Here is a 13553-nt window from a genome sequence, read left to right on the forward strand (position 1 = left end):
TATTAAATTAAATAAATAAATTAGAGAATGATATAATAATAATAAATAAATAAAAAACAAGATAATAAACAAATAAATAACTAAATAAATAAAAGTGATTGACAACAATAAAAATAAATAAAAATAAATAAATAAATAAATAAATAAAAATAGAATAAATGATTAAATAAAAGGATTGATAATAATAATAATAAATAAATAAGTAAATGAGATAAATGAACCATGCAATTATACAAGTCACACCAAGAATGTCTAAGGGTCAAGTGTGGCCTAAGTGGGCCGAAGTGAATCTAAACGGGCCTAAGTGAAACTAGGTGGGCCTAACTAAGTCTAACCTAAAGTGCACCTAAGTGAGCCTAATTTAAACTGAAGGGCAGCCAAACATAATGGGAAGTCGGATAAACCCCTCAACCAAAGTCTCCCAAGGTGGCTTAGAAAAGATAACTACATGAGTAGTAATGGGCCATCAGGGAACTGCTGTAAAGTACTGACAAAAAAAACCTAATGGGATATGTGCTAGGAAGGAAAAATGGAGGGTCTACAATTTGATTTTTGAATATTGGTTGAAGACCTTCATCCCTTCACTAAGGTTGAAGTGATCCACTAAAGCAATCGAGGTTGTTATGTCACGAACCATGAATTAAGTTGTAGCTACTAGAGAGTAAGTCTTTAGGATAAAGTGGCTAGGTAAATCTATATAACTTGATTTGTATGGTGGATTTATATTAATAGGTCTTTAGACCTTGTGGTTTTTTATCTCCACAATTAGTGTTGGGGTTTTCCACATATAAATTTTGTGCCCGATTATCTATATCTTTTATATTTGATATTCTGTTTGAATTACATATATTTAATAGAAAAGATTATTCTTAAAATCTCTTTGGGTGAAAGAATTGGGTATAACATATAAATCTTTATTGAAAATTTTTAAATCACCCATTCACACCCCCCCTCCCTTTGGTGTTGGGACTTTCGATTTTTCACTAGTAACATCCTTTAATTTTCCCATCAAAACAAAATTGCTAAACACACATAGAGACTTGGTAATAGAATACATATGTTTGGTTGAAGATGAGCTAGAAACTAGTGCTTGCTTAATTTGAATTATACTTTTTTTATTTTCTTAGTTTTGCTAGGTTTTTTTTTCTTGATTTTTCTTGTCTCGTACTTGAATTTGGAACTTATCATAAATATATCCTACTCTTTAACACTTGAACTAAGCCTCAAGGCTATGTGGTGAAAGTTAAAATGATAATAAATAATTCAGTGGAATATACTGGTTTGCATATTAAAAGGATCCTTCATATGAATCCTTAGACTAGAACTCCAAAAAGAATGTAAGAGTGAATTTTACCAAACTCTGTACAATGAAAGAATGTGAATGTGAGTGTGGATGTGAGAACTTCAAATCCCAACTCCTTTTAAACATACCTAAGCATCGTTCACTATTCATCCTAGAATCTCCATAGTAATTTCAAGTCCAAATCAGATAGTCAATTTCTAGATATTTAGATAGGTTACAACATTTTCATTACCATGGTAGATAAGTAAAACAAGTTCCAATAATTCTACTAATACAAGAACAAATCATAGGTGTTCTCTATGAGCCTCAATTCAACATCTATCATGGTTACAAATATTTCCTTGCATAGTCATTATTCATGATAGGTGGAAATTTCAATGTTGGCTCATTCTCTATGGACATGAATCCTTCTCACAATGTCACTAGTATAACTTTTGATTTATGAGGAAATTACAGAAACGAATAAGAAATATTATTGGAAACTCAAGCTGAAAATAAGGTTCAGCTCAGCTTCATATTTACATGTTTCTAATGACAAATAGCATGTGTCAATGTAAAGTTGGTACGAAAGCTAATATCTAAATCTTGATTCTTCCTATAGTCATTTGTATCTCTTTATATAGTAATTTCTATCTCTTTATAGATTGGGAGGTTCTAAGGACAACCAAGATGTAAGTTGGTGATCGTAGAATCCAATATCTATGCAATGTCAAATGGTGGATACTATCGTTTAGTACGTCCACATGTTTTCGGAAACAATACCTAGATCACAAGATACAATGTTGAGACAGTTGTAAATAAAAACTTTTATGCCTATAGGGTGGATATGAAACTATTACTAGTGGCCTAATTAACAACTTGCGATTAAAGATAGGAACAAGATAACTACAAAGAAAATTCTTAGGGAGTAGAGTGATTCTGTAGATACATGAGTAACTATAAATGCATATTTGAGTTGCATAAAGAGCCAAAGTGTTAGGCCTTTCAACCTTAGATTGCAGTTAAAGTAATTTTAAAGATGTGTCCTCGAGTGATCTCTAGCATAACATTTCATGTTTTAGAGACAAAAGAAAAAAAAGTTGTAAATGGGTGCCTATATAGCCTATTTGATTTCTTGTTATAATTTTTTTAAAGTAATCCCTATTTCATGTTTAGTAATGTCTTAGTTTTTTTATTTTTCATTTAAGTAGGACTATTTGTCTTTTCTTATGTTATTTTATTGAATATATTTTTGAGGTTGAATTATATTCATTTCTCTAGTCTTGATTTTTTTTTTCTATGGCTATAAATATACTAAAGCAGCCTTTAGATTGTGTTTTCATTGCACTTCCATTTGTAGGTTAGAAAAAAATAGGGAATTGCTAAAATATTAGCATTGCAGTAACCATTATTGTTTTATCGTGATTATATGTTTGCATTGGTTCTAAAAAAGAACTTTTGGTTACCTAGATAGGATGTTCTAAAATGGTCATTGCATACTTAAGTAGGACTTGTTGATGATCTCTAGGATATTTTAATATGCTTTTATTTTATTTGTTTAAATGGGAAGTAAAATTCTGGAATGGAGCATAGACACTGTTGAATGAATGTAACTTTAACATCCACCTTCCTAGTAAATAATTGTATTTTAATTTTAATAACATTTGCATGCATGAAACCTTAGGCTTTCCATTCAAGTATCATTATAAGACAAACATTTATATTATTACATACTAAAGACATTTAAGTTGCCAGAAAGTGACCATGGTTTTAACATTAGACCATTTTCAAGTTGACAGCTTCTTACTTTGTCTAGTATGTGATGTTGACCAATAATGTTTGAATTTTCTGAATGGATATAATAAGAAAACATAATATCTATGAATTTAATTGTCTATGCTTAGTTCATTTGATAGAATTTTTTTCAATATTTCCTCTTATTTTCTGGGTGCATATTAGGACAAGGTCATACATTATGTCTTGTCCATTTTGTGTACTTGGAGAACTATGGGGAAATGTTGTCAAAATTTCTTCAAAAATGAAATTAAACACATTGATAGTTGATGCATAGGGATTATGCTTTCCTATATGGTATAGGAACCACCACCAAATTTAGGATGTTGGAGATTCTAGAATGCATAATACATACATCATAAGTTGACATACTCAAATTATTTTTTTTTTGTTTGGTTGAAGAAGACAATTGGAAATTTTTCAATAGACAAAAGTTGGATGCAAAAGTTAAGAGTGAGCCTAGAATATGATAATAGAATTTTAGAATTCTTGGAATTTGCCTTCAGTAATGCACCTGGAAGTGATAGGTTACCTTATCCTTGTATTTGGTGCAATAATTGTTTGATGTAGAATAGACAAGTTTTGTGATAAGGTTAATGTAAACCCCCATTTGGGGCTCGTTCTCATTTTTTTCTGCAGGTCATTTTCTTTGCCAAGTGGAGGGCTCTTTCAAGAGCCACGTGCTGCCTCAAGAGAGGCTGCTATGGATTCAGCTAGTGCTATTGAATGAGCCTATGAGAATGAGACGCTTGTAAAGGAGGGAATCTGCAGAAGCCGTTGTGTAGGAGTGTATTCGATTACCTGCAGAAGGGGTTTTGGGATGGAGAGGGAGATACTTTTGAGGTTTTGGCTTACCTTGGGGAGGGGGTGGCTCTATAGAGAGATTTTATTTTTTGGAAAGAAAATGGAAGAAGGGACAGAGGAGATTTGGAGAAGCAGCGAGCTAGAGAAGGGGATTCATTGGAGCTTAGAGGGCAAGCTACTGAGGGGAATGGTTTTTTTTTCTAAAGCTGGAGATAGGAGAACCAGAGGAAAAATGAGGCAGGAAGCTGGTTGGTGAGGAGATTTTTGAGTGTGTTCTTAAGCTTGAGAGAAGAAGCAAGCTGAGGATTAGAGAGATAGCAAGAGAAGCATGGGGAATCGACCGGGTTTTCTTTACGGGAGGAGCCCGATAATTGCCAAAGCAGGACGAACATTTTCAGGTATGGCCATTTGTGGTTTTTCCCGTATATTCTCTCACCTCTCATATTTCTCCTATCTTATTCTCTATGATTTCATCTCTGCTTGTTGGGTTGCTGCATTTTGATGATTATTAGTTTAATATTTGAAGAACTTGCTACATTTTAATGTTTTACCCCAACAAACATCTTCCATCTTAACCCACTGATTGCAAGACTCATGGATAAAATAATGAAATGGGTTTAGCATATTCGTTAAACGTTCCATGCTCTGTTTCCATTTGTATTACCTTGCTCCTCTGTTTTCCCCTGAAAGCGATAGTCAAGCATTAAGACTGAGAATTTAGGGAGGTTGGTTGATGAAAAATGATGATGATATGAAGAAGAAATTGGGACAAGGAGATTGTTACCTGTGCATTTCAAGCAGCTTACAACAATCCAAAGTGAGTTGTGGATTACTTATATTCAAAGATTCCAGAAGCGGCAGAAATTATTGTTCTGGTGGCTCATTCCCCTTACAGCTTAAGAAACCAGTGGAGACGCTCCTTGGTGCTGCTGCTGCTGGATTAGGATCTCTTGATTTCCTTAGAAACAACCATCAGTTTCAAGCACTGTGCGCGATGGTATAGGCAAACCAACAAGTTGTATAGTCCACGCTTCAAGAACTGGCTTCCTGATGAGCATCGATCCCGTGGTGGCTGGTCTGGTTCAGATGGTGTTGGTGTTGGTGTTGGTGTCCTGAGCCACAGCATTGGGAATACTACATCTGGCTCATATTTTCTGCTACCCGCCACTTCATGTACATCACTCTGTTTTATGCTTAGGCTGGCTGCCATCCCATTAAAATTTGCTAGTGCCAGATCAGATGCACAAGCATGGAACTGGGATTCACCAAAGATTGTACCTGAGCCATCCTTTGAGAGAGAGGAAATTGATTTTATGGACTCTAGATATCATGGAGAGGATCCTATTCACAAGCAAGAACTAGCACCAGCGTCGGAGAAATCCTTTAGGAGTCATTTGGAAATGCTAGTGGAAAATTTTTATCTTGATTTGCTTGAAACAATCATGGATTCTGATCACGGGCCTATATTGACTACTATTGAAGAGAATTGTTCTAATATTACATTTCACAGCTCCCACCAGTACAACCTGTCCATATTTCTTCATTGGATTTGTCAATAGGAAGCTTTGGGGGGCAGGGGATGGGCAGTGGCCCTTCCTTTGATCTTGATCTTCTTCCTGGAAGTTCATCTACTATGCCCATTTTTCCTTTCCAGGGGACTGGTATTTCAGATATGGATAAGTCCCTCATGGTAGATGTTGCTACCAATGCATTGGATGAACTGTTTAGGCTTTTGCAAACCAACGAACCCTTGTGGATGAAGTCCACCACTGACGGGAGGGATGTTCTTAATCTTGAAAGCTATGAGAGGATTTTTCCTCGGGCTAACAGTCACTTGAAAAACCCTAATGTGAGGATTGAGGCATCAAGAGATTCAGGTGTTGTGATCATGAACAGTTTGGCATTGGTTGACATATTTATGGACTCGTTTGCAGAATAAATGGATGGAGTTATTTTCGACAATTGTTTCATTGGTGAGAACACTTGAAGTATTATCATCCGGAATGATGGATGGTCAAAGCAGTTCCCTTCAACTGAGCTGCAGGAGCTTTCACCCTGTTAGCTGTATATATCTGTACATACCATAATTTGGTTGTTTCCTTAGGGATAATACCTTCCTAATTTAGGACTCTCAATTGTATATATATATACAAGTATTATTCCTCTAATAAAGCACAAGGAATTGAGAAATACCTTGATTCAGTTACATGGTATCAGAGCCATTGGCTCAAATTCTGGGTTTGTTCTTGGGTCATAGAATAAAAGTGACCTGGTAGTGTCACTGCCTTCGGAGGGGGAAGCGAGGTGTCAAGATTGGCCAGTACCCGAAGTCCGACGACCTGAAGCTGAATGTGTGAAGCTCACGCGTTCGGACTGAGAAGCAGGACGCGTCAACTCACGTGCCAGCGCGTGGAGGAGCGTAGCAGCTTCTTTTGACCTCCGATAAGTTCCGTTGGCGTCGCAATCCCATTTTCTAGCCAGGGTGATCTCGTTCTTGGACTGTGAGATTCTGCCATTGGGACGCGTCAACAGAGTTCCTCTTTTCCTTTGACTGATCAGATTTGTCAGATTTGTCACCATCGTTAGTCCAGCGAACCTTGCCCCTCGATCCACCCTGCCCCTTGATCCACCTTCCTGAGACGCCTTCTTCTCAGATCCCGCCACCCTCTCACGCCTTCTCTCCACCGTCAAAGCGATGTCGTCTTCCAAAATCATTGAAAGGCCCGACCTTCACTGCCCAGAGGAGCGCCTTTTATTGTTGCTTTTAGAGCCCGACACACGACCCACGTTTGTCAACAGCCCTAACGCACGACCTCAGTTCCGAGAAGAACTTCATTGAAAGGGCTGATGTCTCTCGCTGCTGTAACTTCGCCGCTGCTGTTACTTCGCCGGAGTAAATCTCGACTCACCATCGCTTCGACGCCGATCCAGTAGCACACTCCTCTTCGCTCACCTTGGCAGCCACGATAGCAATCCATTTTGTCAAGGGTTTTATAGTTGCTATGGAAGAAACGCTTTTGACGCATGCTTTGACGCTTTTGACACCTTCTTGTAAGAGAGGTACTTGTCTTTTTCTTCTTGCTGTGGTGAATTGTAATTTCTGGTCTGGGCTGATTACTTTGGAGATTGAATTTTATTGTCATGGAAGAGAATAAGAATTCTGTTGCTGATATAATGCCTATTGTGTCAAAAATAACTGAACACAAATTAAATGGGTCTAATTATATTACTATCAAAATTTATCTGAGAAGTGTTGCTAAAGATGACCACTTGACTGAGGAACCTCCTACTGATATCACTAGAAAACTTTGGATGCAAGATGATGCACGGTTATTTCTGCAGATGAAAAACTCTATTAATAGTGATATCGTTGGTCTGCTGAGTCATTGTGAATTTGTTAAAGAGCTAATGGATTATCTTGATTTTCTGTACTCTGGAAAAGGAAATGTCTCTCGGATGTATGATGTATGGAATGCCTTCCATTGTCCTAAGAAGGGAGCTAAATCCCTCACTGCATATTTTATGGACTTTAAGAAGGTATATGAGGAATTGAATGCACTTATGCCTTTCAGTCCGGATGTTAAAGTATAACAGGCTCAACGGGAACAGATGGTTGTTATAAGTTTCTTATCCGGTCTCCCATCTGAGTTTGAGACTGCAAAATCTCAAATTCTTTCTGGTTCTGACATTGGTTCCCTTCAGGAAGTTTTCAGTAGAGTTCTACGAACTGAGAATGTCTCATCTTCTCAACACACCAATGTTCTTGTTGCAAAAAGAAGAAATGCAGAAAATGCAAGAAGGGTGAATAACAGGGACGGAAACAGGGCATTTGAAAATCGTGGCAATGATTCAAGTACTATTGTATGTTTTTACTGCCATGAGGCTGGCCATACCAAGAAGAACTACAGGAAATTGCATAATCCAAATCGGAGAATTCAAACTGCCAATGTTGCTACATTTTCAGACTCCTCAGACAAGATCGTCACAATGACAGCAAAAGAGTTTGCTAAATATTCATAGTATCAAGACGCACTGAAAGCATCTACTCCTGTTAGTGCTCTGGCAGAGTCAGGTAAAACATGTCTTGTCTCCTCCTCAAACAAATGGATAATTGATTCAGGTGCCACAGATCATATGACAGGTAATCATAAAACTTTCTCTACCTTCAGAACACATTCTGCTCCTCCTGTTACTGTTGCTGATGGTTCTACCTATGAGATTAAAGGGTCTGGGACTGTGAAACCAACATCTTCTATTACGTTATCTTCTGTGTTAAACTTACCAAATTTGGCCTTTAACTTAATCTCTGTCAGTAAACTTACCAAAAATCTGAATTGTAGTGTCTCATTTTTCCCTGATCATTGTGTGTTTCAGGATCTTACGACGAAACGGACATTTGGTAAAGGACATGTATCTGATGGGCTCTATATTCTTGACGAGTGGGTACCTCGACCAGTTGCGTGTGTCAGTACTGCCTCTCCTGTTGAAGCTCATTATCGGTTAGGACATCCTTCTCTACCGGTGTTGAAGAAATTATGTCCTCAGTTTGATACTTTACCTTCATTAGATTGTGAGTCGTGTCATTTTGCGAAGCATCATCGTAGTTCTTTAGGCCCAAGGATTAATAAACGGGCTGAGTCTTTGTTTGAGTTAGTACATTCTGATGTTTGGGGTCCGTGTCCTGTTACTTCTCAAACTAGGTTTCGATATTTTGTTACCTTTGTGGATGATTTTTCTCGAATGACTTGGATTTATTTTATGAAGAATCGTTTAGAAGTATTTTCCCATTTTTGTGCCTTCTCTGCTGAGATTAAAACCCAATATGATGTGTCTGTGAAAATATTAAGAAGCGACAATGGAAAAGAATACGTGTCTAACTCATTTCAGAATTACATGAGTCACAATGGGATTCTTCATCAAACATCTTGTGTTGATACTCCTTCTCAAAATGGGGTTGTTGAAAGAAAAAACAGGCATTTACTTGAGACGACTCGTGCCCTCATGTTCCAGATGAAGGTTCCGAAACAGTTTTGGGCTGATGCAGTTTCCACAGCTTGCTTTCTGATCAACCGTATGCCCACTGTAGTGCTTAAAGGTGATATTCCGTACAAAGTAATACATCCACATAAATCACTTTTTTCACTTGAACCAAGAATTTTTGGATGTGCATGCTATGTTAGAGATACAAGGCCTTTTGTTACTAAACTTGATCCTAAGGCGTTAAAGTGTGTTTTCTTGGGGTACTCAAGACTACAAAAGGGCTATAGATGTTTCTCGCCTGATCTCAATAAGTATCTAGTATCAACGGATGTTGTGTTTTCAGAAGACACATCCTTTTTCTCTTCACCCACAAGTTCTGCAAGTGAGGAGGATGAAGAATGGCTTGTGTATCAAGTAGTTAATTCAAGACCAACTGTTGGGCAATCAAGTGTGGTTGATTCTGATGCGTCTCTTGCTCATTTGGGTCCTGTTGTTAATATTCCTCCTGATCCAGACAAACCACCAATTGTCCAGGTGTACTCTCGGCGCCTAGTGACAACAGATACATGTCCTGCACCAACTCCTTCGTCATCTGATCCTTCCAGTGATCTCGACCTTCCTATTAGCCTTCGGAAAGGTAAACGACACTGCAAATCTATCTATTCCATTGCTAACTTTGTGTCTTATGATCACCTGTCATCTTCCTCAAGTGTCCTTGTAGCCTCTATAGATTCTATTTCAGTACCTAACACTGTTACAGAGGCACCGAATCATCTTGGTTGGAAAAATGTAATGCTTGAAGAAATATGTGCATTGGAGTATAATCATACATGGAAACTTGTTGATTTGCCTCAAGGAAAGAAAGTTGTTGGCTGCAAGTGGGTCTTTGCGGTAAAAGTTAATCCTGATGGCTCTGTGGCACGACTGAAAGCCAGGCTTGTAGCTAGAGGATATGCTCAGACATATGGAGTAGACTATTCTGATACTTTCTCTCCAGTTGCCAAACTAAATTCAGTTCGACTATTTATTTCTATTACTGCTTCCCAACAGTGGATGATACATCAGTTAGACATCAAGAATGCTTTTCTTCATAGTGATCTAGAGGAAGAGGTCTATCTGGAGCAACCTCCTGGGTTTGTTGCTTAGAGGGAGTATGGGAAGGTTTGTTGTCTGAAAAAAGCTCTCTATGGATTGAAGCAGAGTCCCCGTGCTTGGTTTGGAAAATTCAGTAAGGAGATTCAAGCATTTGGCATGAACAAGAGCTAGAAAGATCACTTCGTTTTCTACAAGAAATCAGCTGCTGGTATCATACTTCTTATGGTCTATGTCGATGATATAGTTATTACAGGAAATGATCATGCAGGAATCTCTGATCTTAAGACATTCATGCATTCCAAGTTTCATACAAAGGACTTGGGTGAACTGAAGTATTTCCTGGGAATAGAAGTATCAAGGAGCAAGAAAGGGATGTTCTTATCACAGAGGAAGTATGTGCTTGATCTGCTTAAAGAGACCGGTAAGATAGAAGCAAAGCCATGTACTACCCCGATGGTTCCTAATGTACAACTTATGCCAGATGATGAAGATCCCTTCTACAACCCTAAAAGGTATCGGAGAGTGGTTGGGAAGCTGAATTATCTCACTATCACGCGACCAGATATTGCATATGCAGTAAGTGTTGTTAGTCAGTTCACATCTGCTCCTACAATAAAGCATTGGGCGGCTTTAGAGTAGATTTTGTGCTATCTAAAGAAGGCTCCTGGTCTAGGCATACTATATAGTAGTCAGGGACACACTCGCATTGAGTGTTTTTCTGATGCGGATTGGGCAGGTTCTAAGTTTGATAGAAGATCCACTACAGGTTATTGTGTGTTCTTTGGCGGGAATCTAGTGGCTTGGAAAAGTAAGAAGCAGAGTGTTATATCCTGTTCGAGTGTAGAATCTGAGTATAAGGCCATGGCACAGGCTACTTGTGAAATCATATGGATACATCAACTCTTATGTGAAGTGGGAATGAAGTGCACAATGCCAGCAAAGCTTTGGTGTGACAATCAAGCCGCTCTTCATATTGCTGCGAACCCAGTCTATCATGAAAGAACCAAACACATTGAGGTCGATTGTCACTTCATTCGTGAAAAGATTGAGGAAAATCTAGTCTCTACTGGCTATGTGAAGACTGGAGAGCAACTTAGGGATATTTTTACAAAAGCTCTAAATGGAACTCGAGTTGAGTACTTTTGTAACAAGCTGGGCATGATCAACATCTATGCTCCAGCTTGAGGGGGAGTGTTAGCTGTATATATCTGTACATACCATAATTTGGTTGTTTCCTTAGGGATAATACCTTCCTAATTTAGGACTCTCAATTGTATATATATACAAGTATTATTCCTCTAATAAAGCACAAGGAATTGAGAAATACCTTGATTCAGTTACACCCCTTGTACCTACTAGGGAATTCTATTTCCTCATATATAGTCAACAAATTGAACAAGGCTCATGGGCAATAGTTGATGTTTCTTATGATTTCCCCCGAGACAACTAGTTTGCCCCTCAAAATCCATCTCATAGGCTTCTTCTTGGTTGCTTGATTCAAGATATGCCCAATGGATACTCCAAGGTTACTTGGGTGGAACATGTGGAAATCGAAGACAAAACCCCAACTCATCGGCTTTATAGAGATCTTATTCACAGAGGGTTAGCATTTGGAGCTGAATGGTGGTTGGCCACTCTATAGAGGATGTGTGAGATATTTGCTTGTTTGATGGTTAAAGGAACTTCAACTCGGGATGTTGGAGGAGTGATTCCATCTCCTGATGGCAAGAGAAGCATGATGAAACTTGCCCAGAGGATGGTCAACAATTTTTGTGCAAACATCAGCACCTCCAATGGACACCGATGGACAACACTCTCTAGGCTGAATGAGGTTGGAGTCCAGGTCACAATTCACAAGAACACTGATCCTGGCCAACCCATCGGTGTGCTTCTCAGTGCGGCTACCACCATCTGGCTCCCAATTTCTCCACAAAATGTCTTCAATTTCTTCAGGGACGAAAGGACTCGACCTCAGTGGGATGTTCTCTCCAATGGCAATGTCGTGCAAGAGGTTGCCCATATTGCAAATGGGCCACATCCTGGTAACTGCATATCTGTCCTGAGGGCCTTCAACACCAGTCAGAACACACATGCTGATACTCTAAGAGAGCTGCATAGACTCATCAGGTTCCCTAGTCATCTACTGCCCAGTTGATCTACCTGCCGTCAACATAGCAATGAGCGGGGAGGACCCTTCCTACATACCCCTGCTACCATCGGGTTTCACCATCTCACCAGATGGACAACTAGACCAAGGGGATGGGGCGTCAAGCAGCTCCAGTACAATAGCGAGCATGGGGAGGTTAGGAGGGTCACTTATTACAGTGGTGTTTTAGATACTAGTGAGCAGCTTGCCATCCGCTAAGCTGAACTTGGAGTCGATGACGACTGTTAATAACCTCATCGGTAACACTGTCCAACAAATAAAGGCTTCCTTGAATTACCTTAGTTCCTGATGACCCCCAATGCTCTGCAAGTGAAGATTCAGTGACAGCACCCACACACCAGTAATGCAGTCTCAATCATACCTATAGGCCCCACTCCCACATGGCCACTTCCTCTTATCATGGCGCATTTCACATTTCCTTGTGATTTTCCATTCTAAATTGGTTTTCTAAAATCTACTTTCCATCAAAGCAATCAGAATTTTTTTTTTAACTTCATCCTTAGAGTTTTTAGATACCAACATCCCATTTTCAATAAAATTTGGTCACCATTTTCTTTCCGGCGAGCCACTTTCGAATTTTCTTTGATTTTCAAAATGTTTTAAAATAAGTGTGAATTTATTTTTCGTAATTCTTAGTGATAGAATTTACGAAATCGATTCACTCAAGAATAAATAGGCTTTGGTGGGGGCCCCACATACACGATTTTATGATTGATTGATTGATTGATTGAATTAATGGTCATACATGATTGATTTATTCTGTTTTGTGACATGCATGAGATTATTCCTTAATTATGCATTAACCTCCTCTCTTGATAGCGCATAGTGGCTCATTGCCCAGGTAAGCATCTGCTCCCATTCCTGTCATTCTCTACGCATGTTCTGATTCCCATATGTGCATGATCGATCCGGGTATTCATTGTTTTTCCTTATTAGATGCCATGATCACTTTATCTCTTTAGTAGAGACCTGACTTTAGGGACTTAGAGGGGTGCTACGGTCTTTACTGTACCTTCCCTATGAGTAACCTGACCCCCGAACCGGATCCGATTTTTCATAGACCACCTTTTCCAAAATAAGGAGTCACACTTACGGTTTTCTTTCTTATTTTGTTTACCCTTTAAAAATAAAACAAAAATAAGTGGTGACTCCAAGTCATTTTCATAATCAATAAATCATTTTTTGAATAAAAATTGAGCTCGTCATTGAGTTGAAGTGCATGAGCGGAAATGCGGGGTCCACAGTTAAACTGATCAAGACCCATAAATGATAATCTATGGTGGTGAATTTGAAATGCCTATAGATGTCTGATCTATGGTGGTGAGAATCACTAAAATGCCCATGGATGTCCAATCCATGGTGGTAAGATAACTGAAATGCATATGGATGTCTAATCCATGGTGGTTAGATAACTGAAGAAATGGGATGCCC

At 38.7% G+C, this 13553-nt stretch overlaps 1 pseudogene; it reads left to right on the plus strand.

The window, feature by feature from the left end:
* The first annotated feature begins 4208 nt into the window (after positions 1 to 4208).
* On the plus strand, positions 4209 to 12411 carry LOC117931970 (annotated as a pseudogene).
* The last annotated feature ends 1142 nt before the right edge of the window (positions 12412 to 13553 follow it).

Source organism: Vitis riparia, chromosome 15 (assembly GCF_004353265.1).
Source record: "Vitis riparia cultivar Riparia Gloire de Montpellier isolate 1030 chromosome 15, EGFV_Vit.rip_1.0, whole genome shotgun sequence".
Lineage (NCBI taxonomy): Eukaryota > Viridiplantae > Streptophyta > Magnoliopsida > Vitales > Vitaceae > Vitis > Vitis riparia.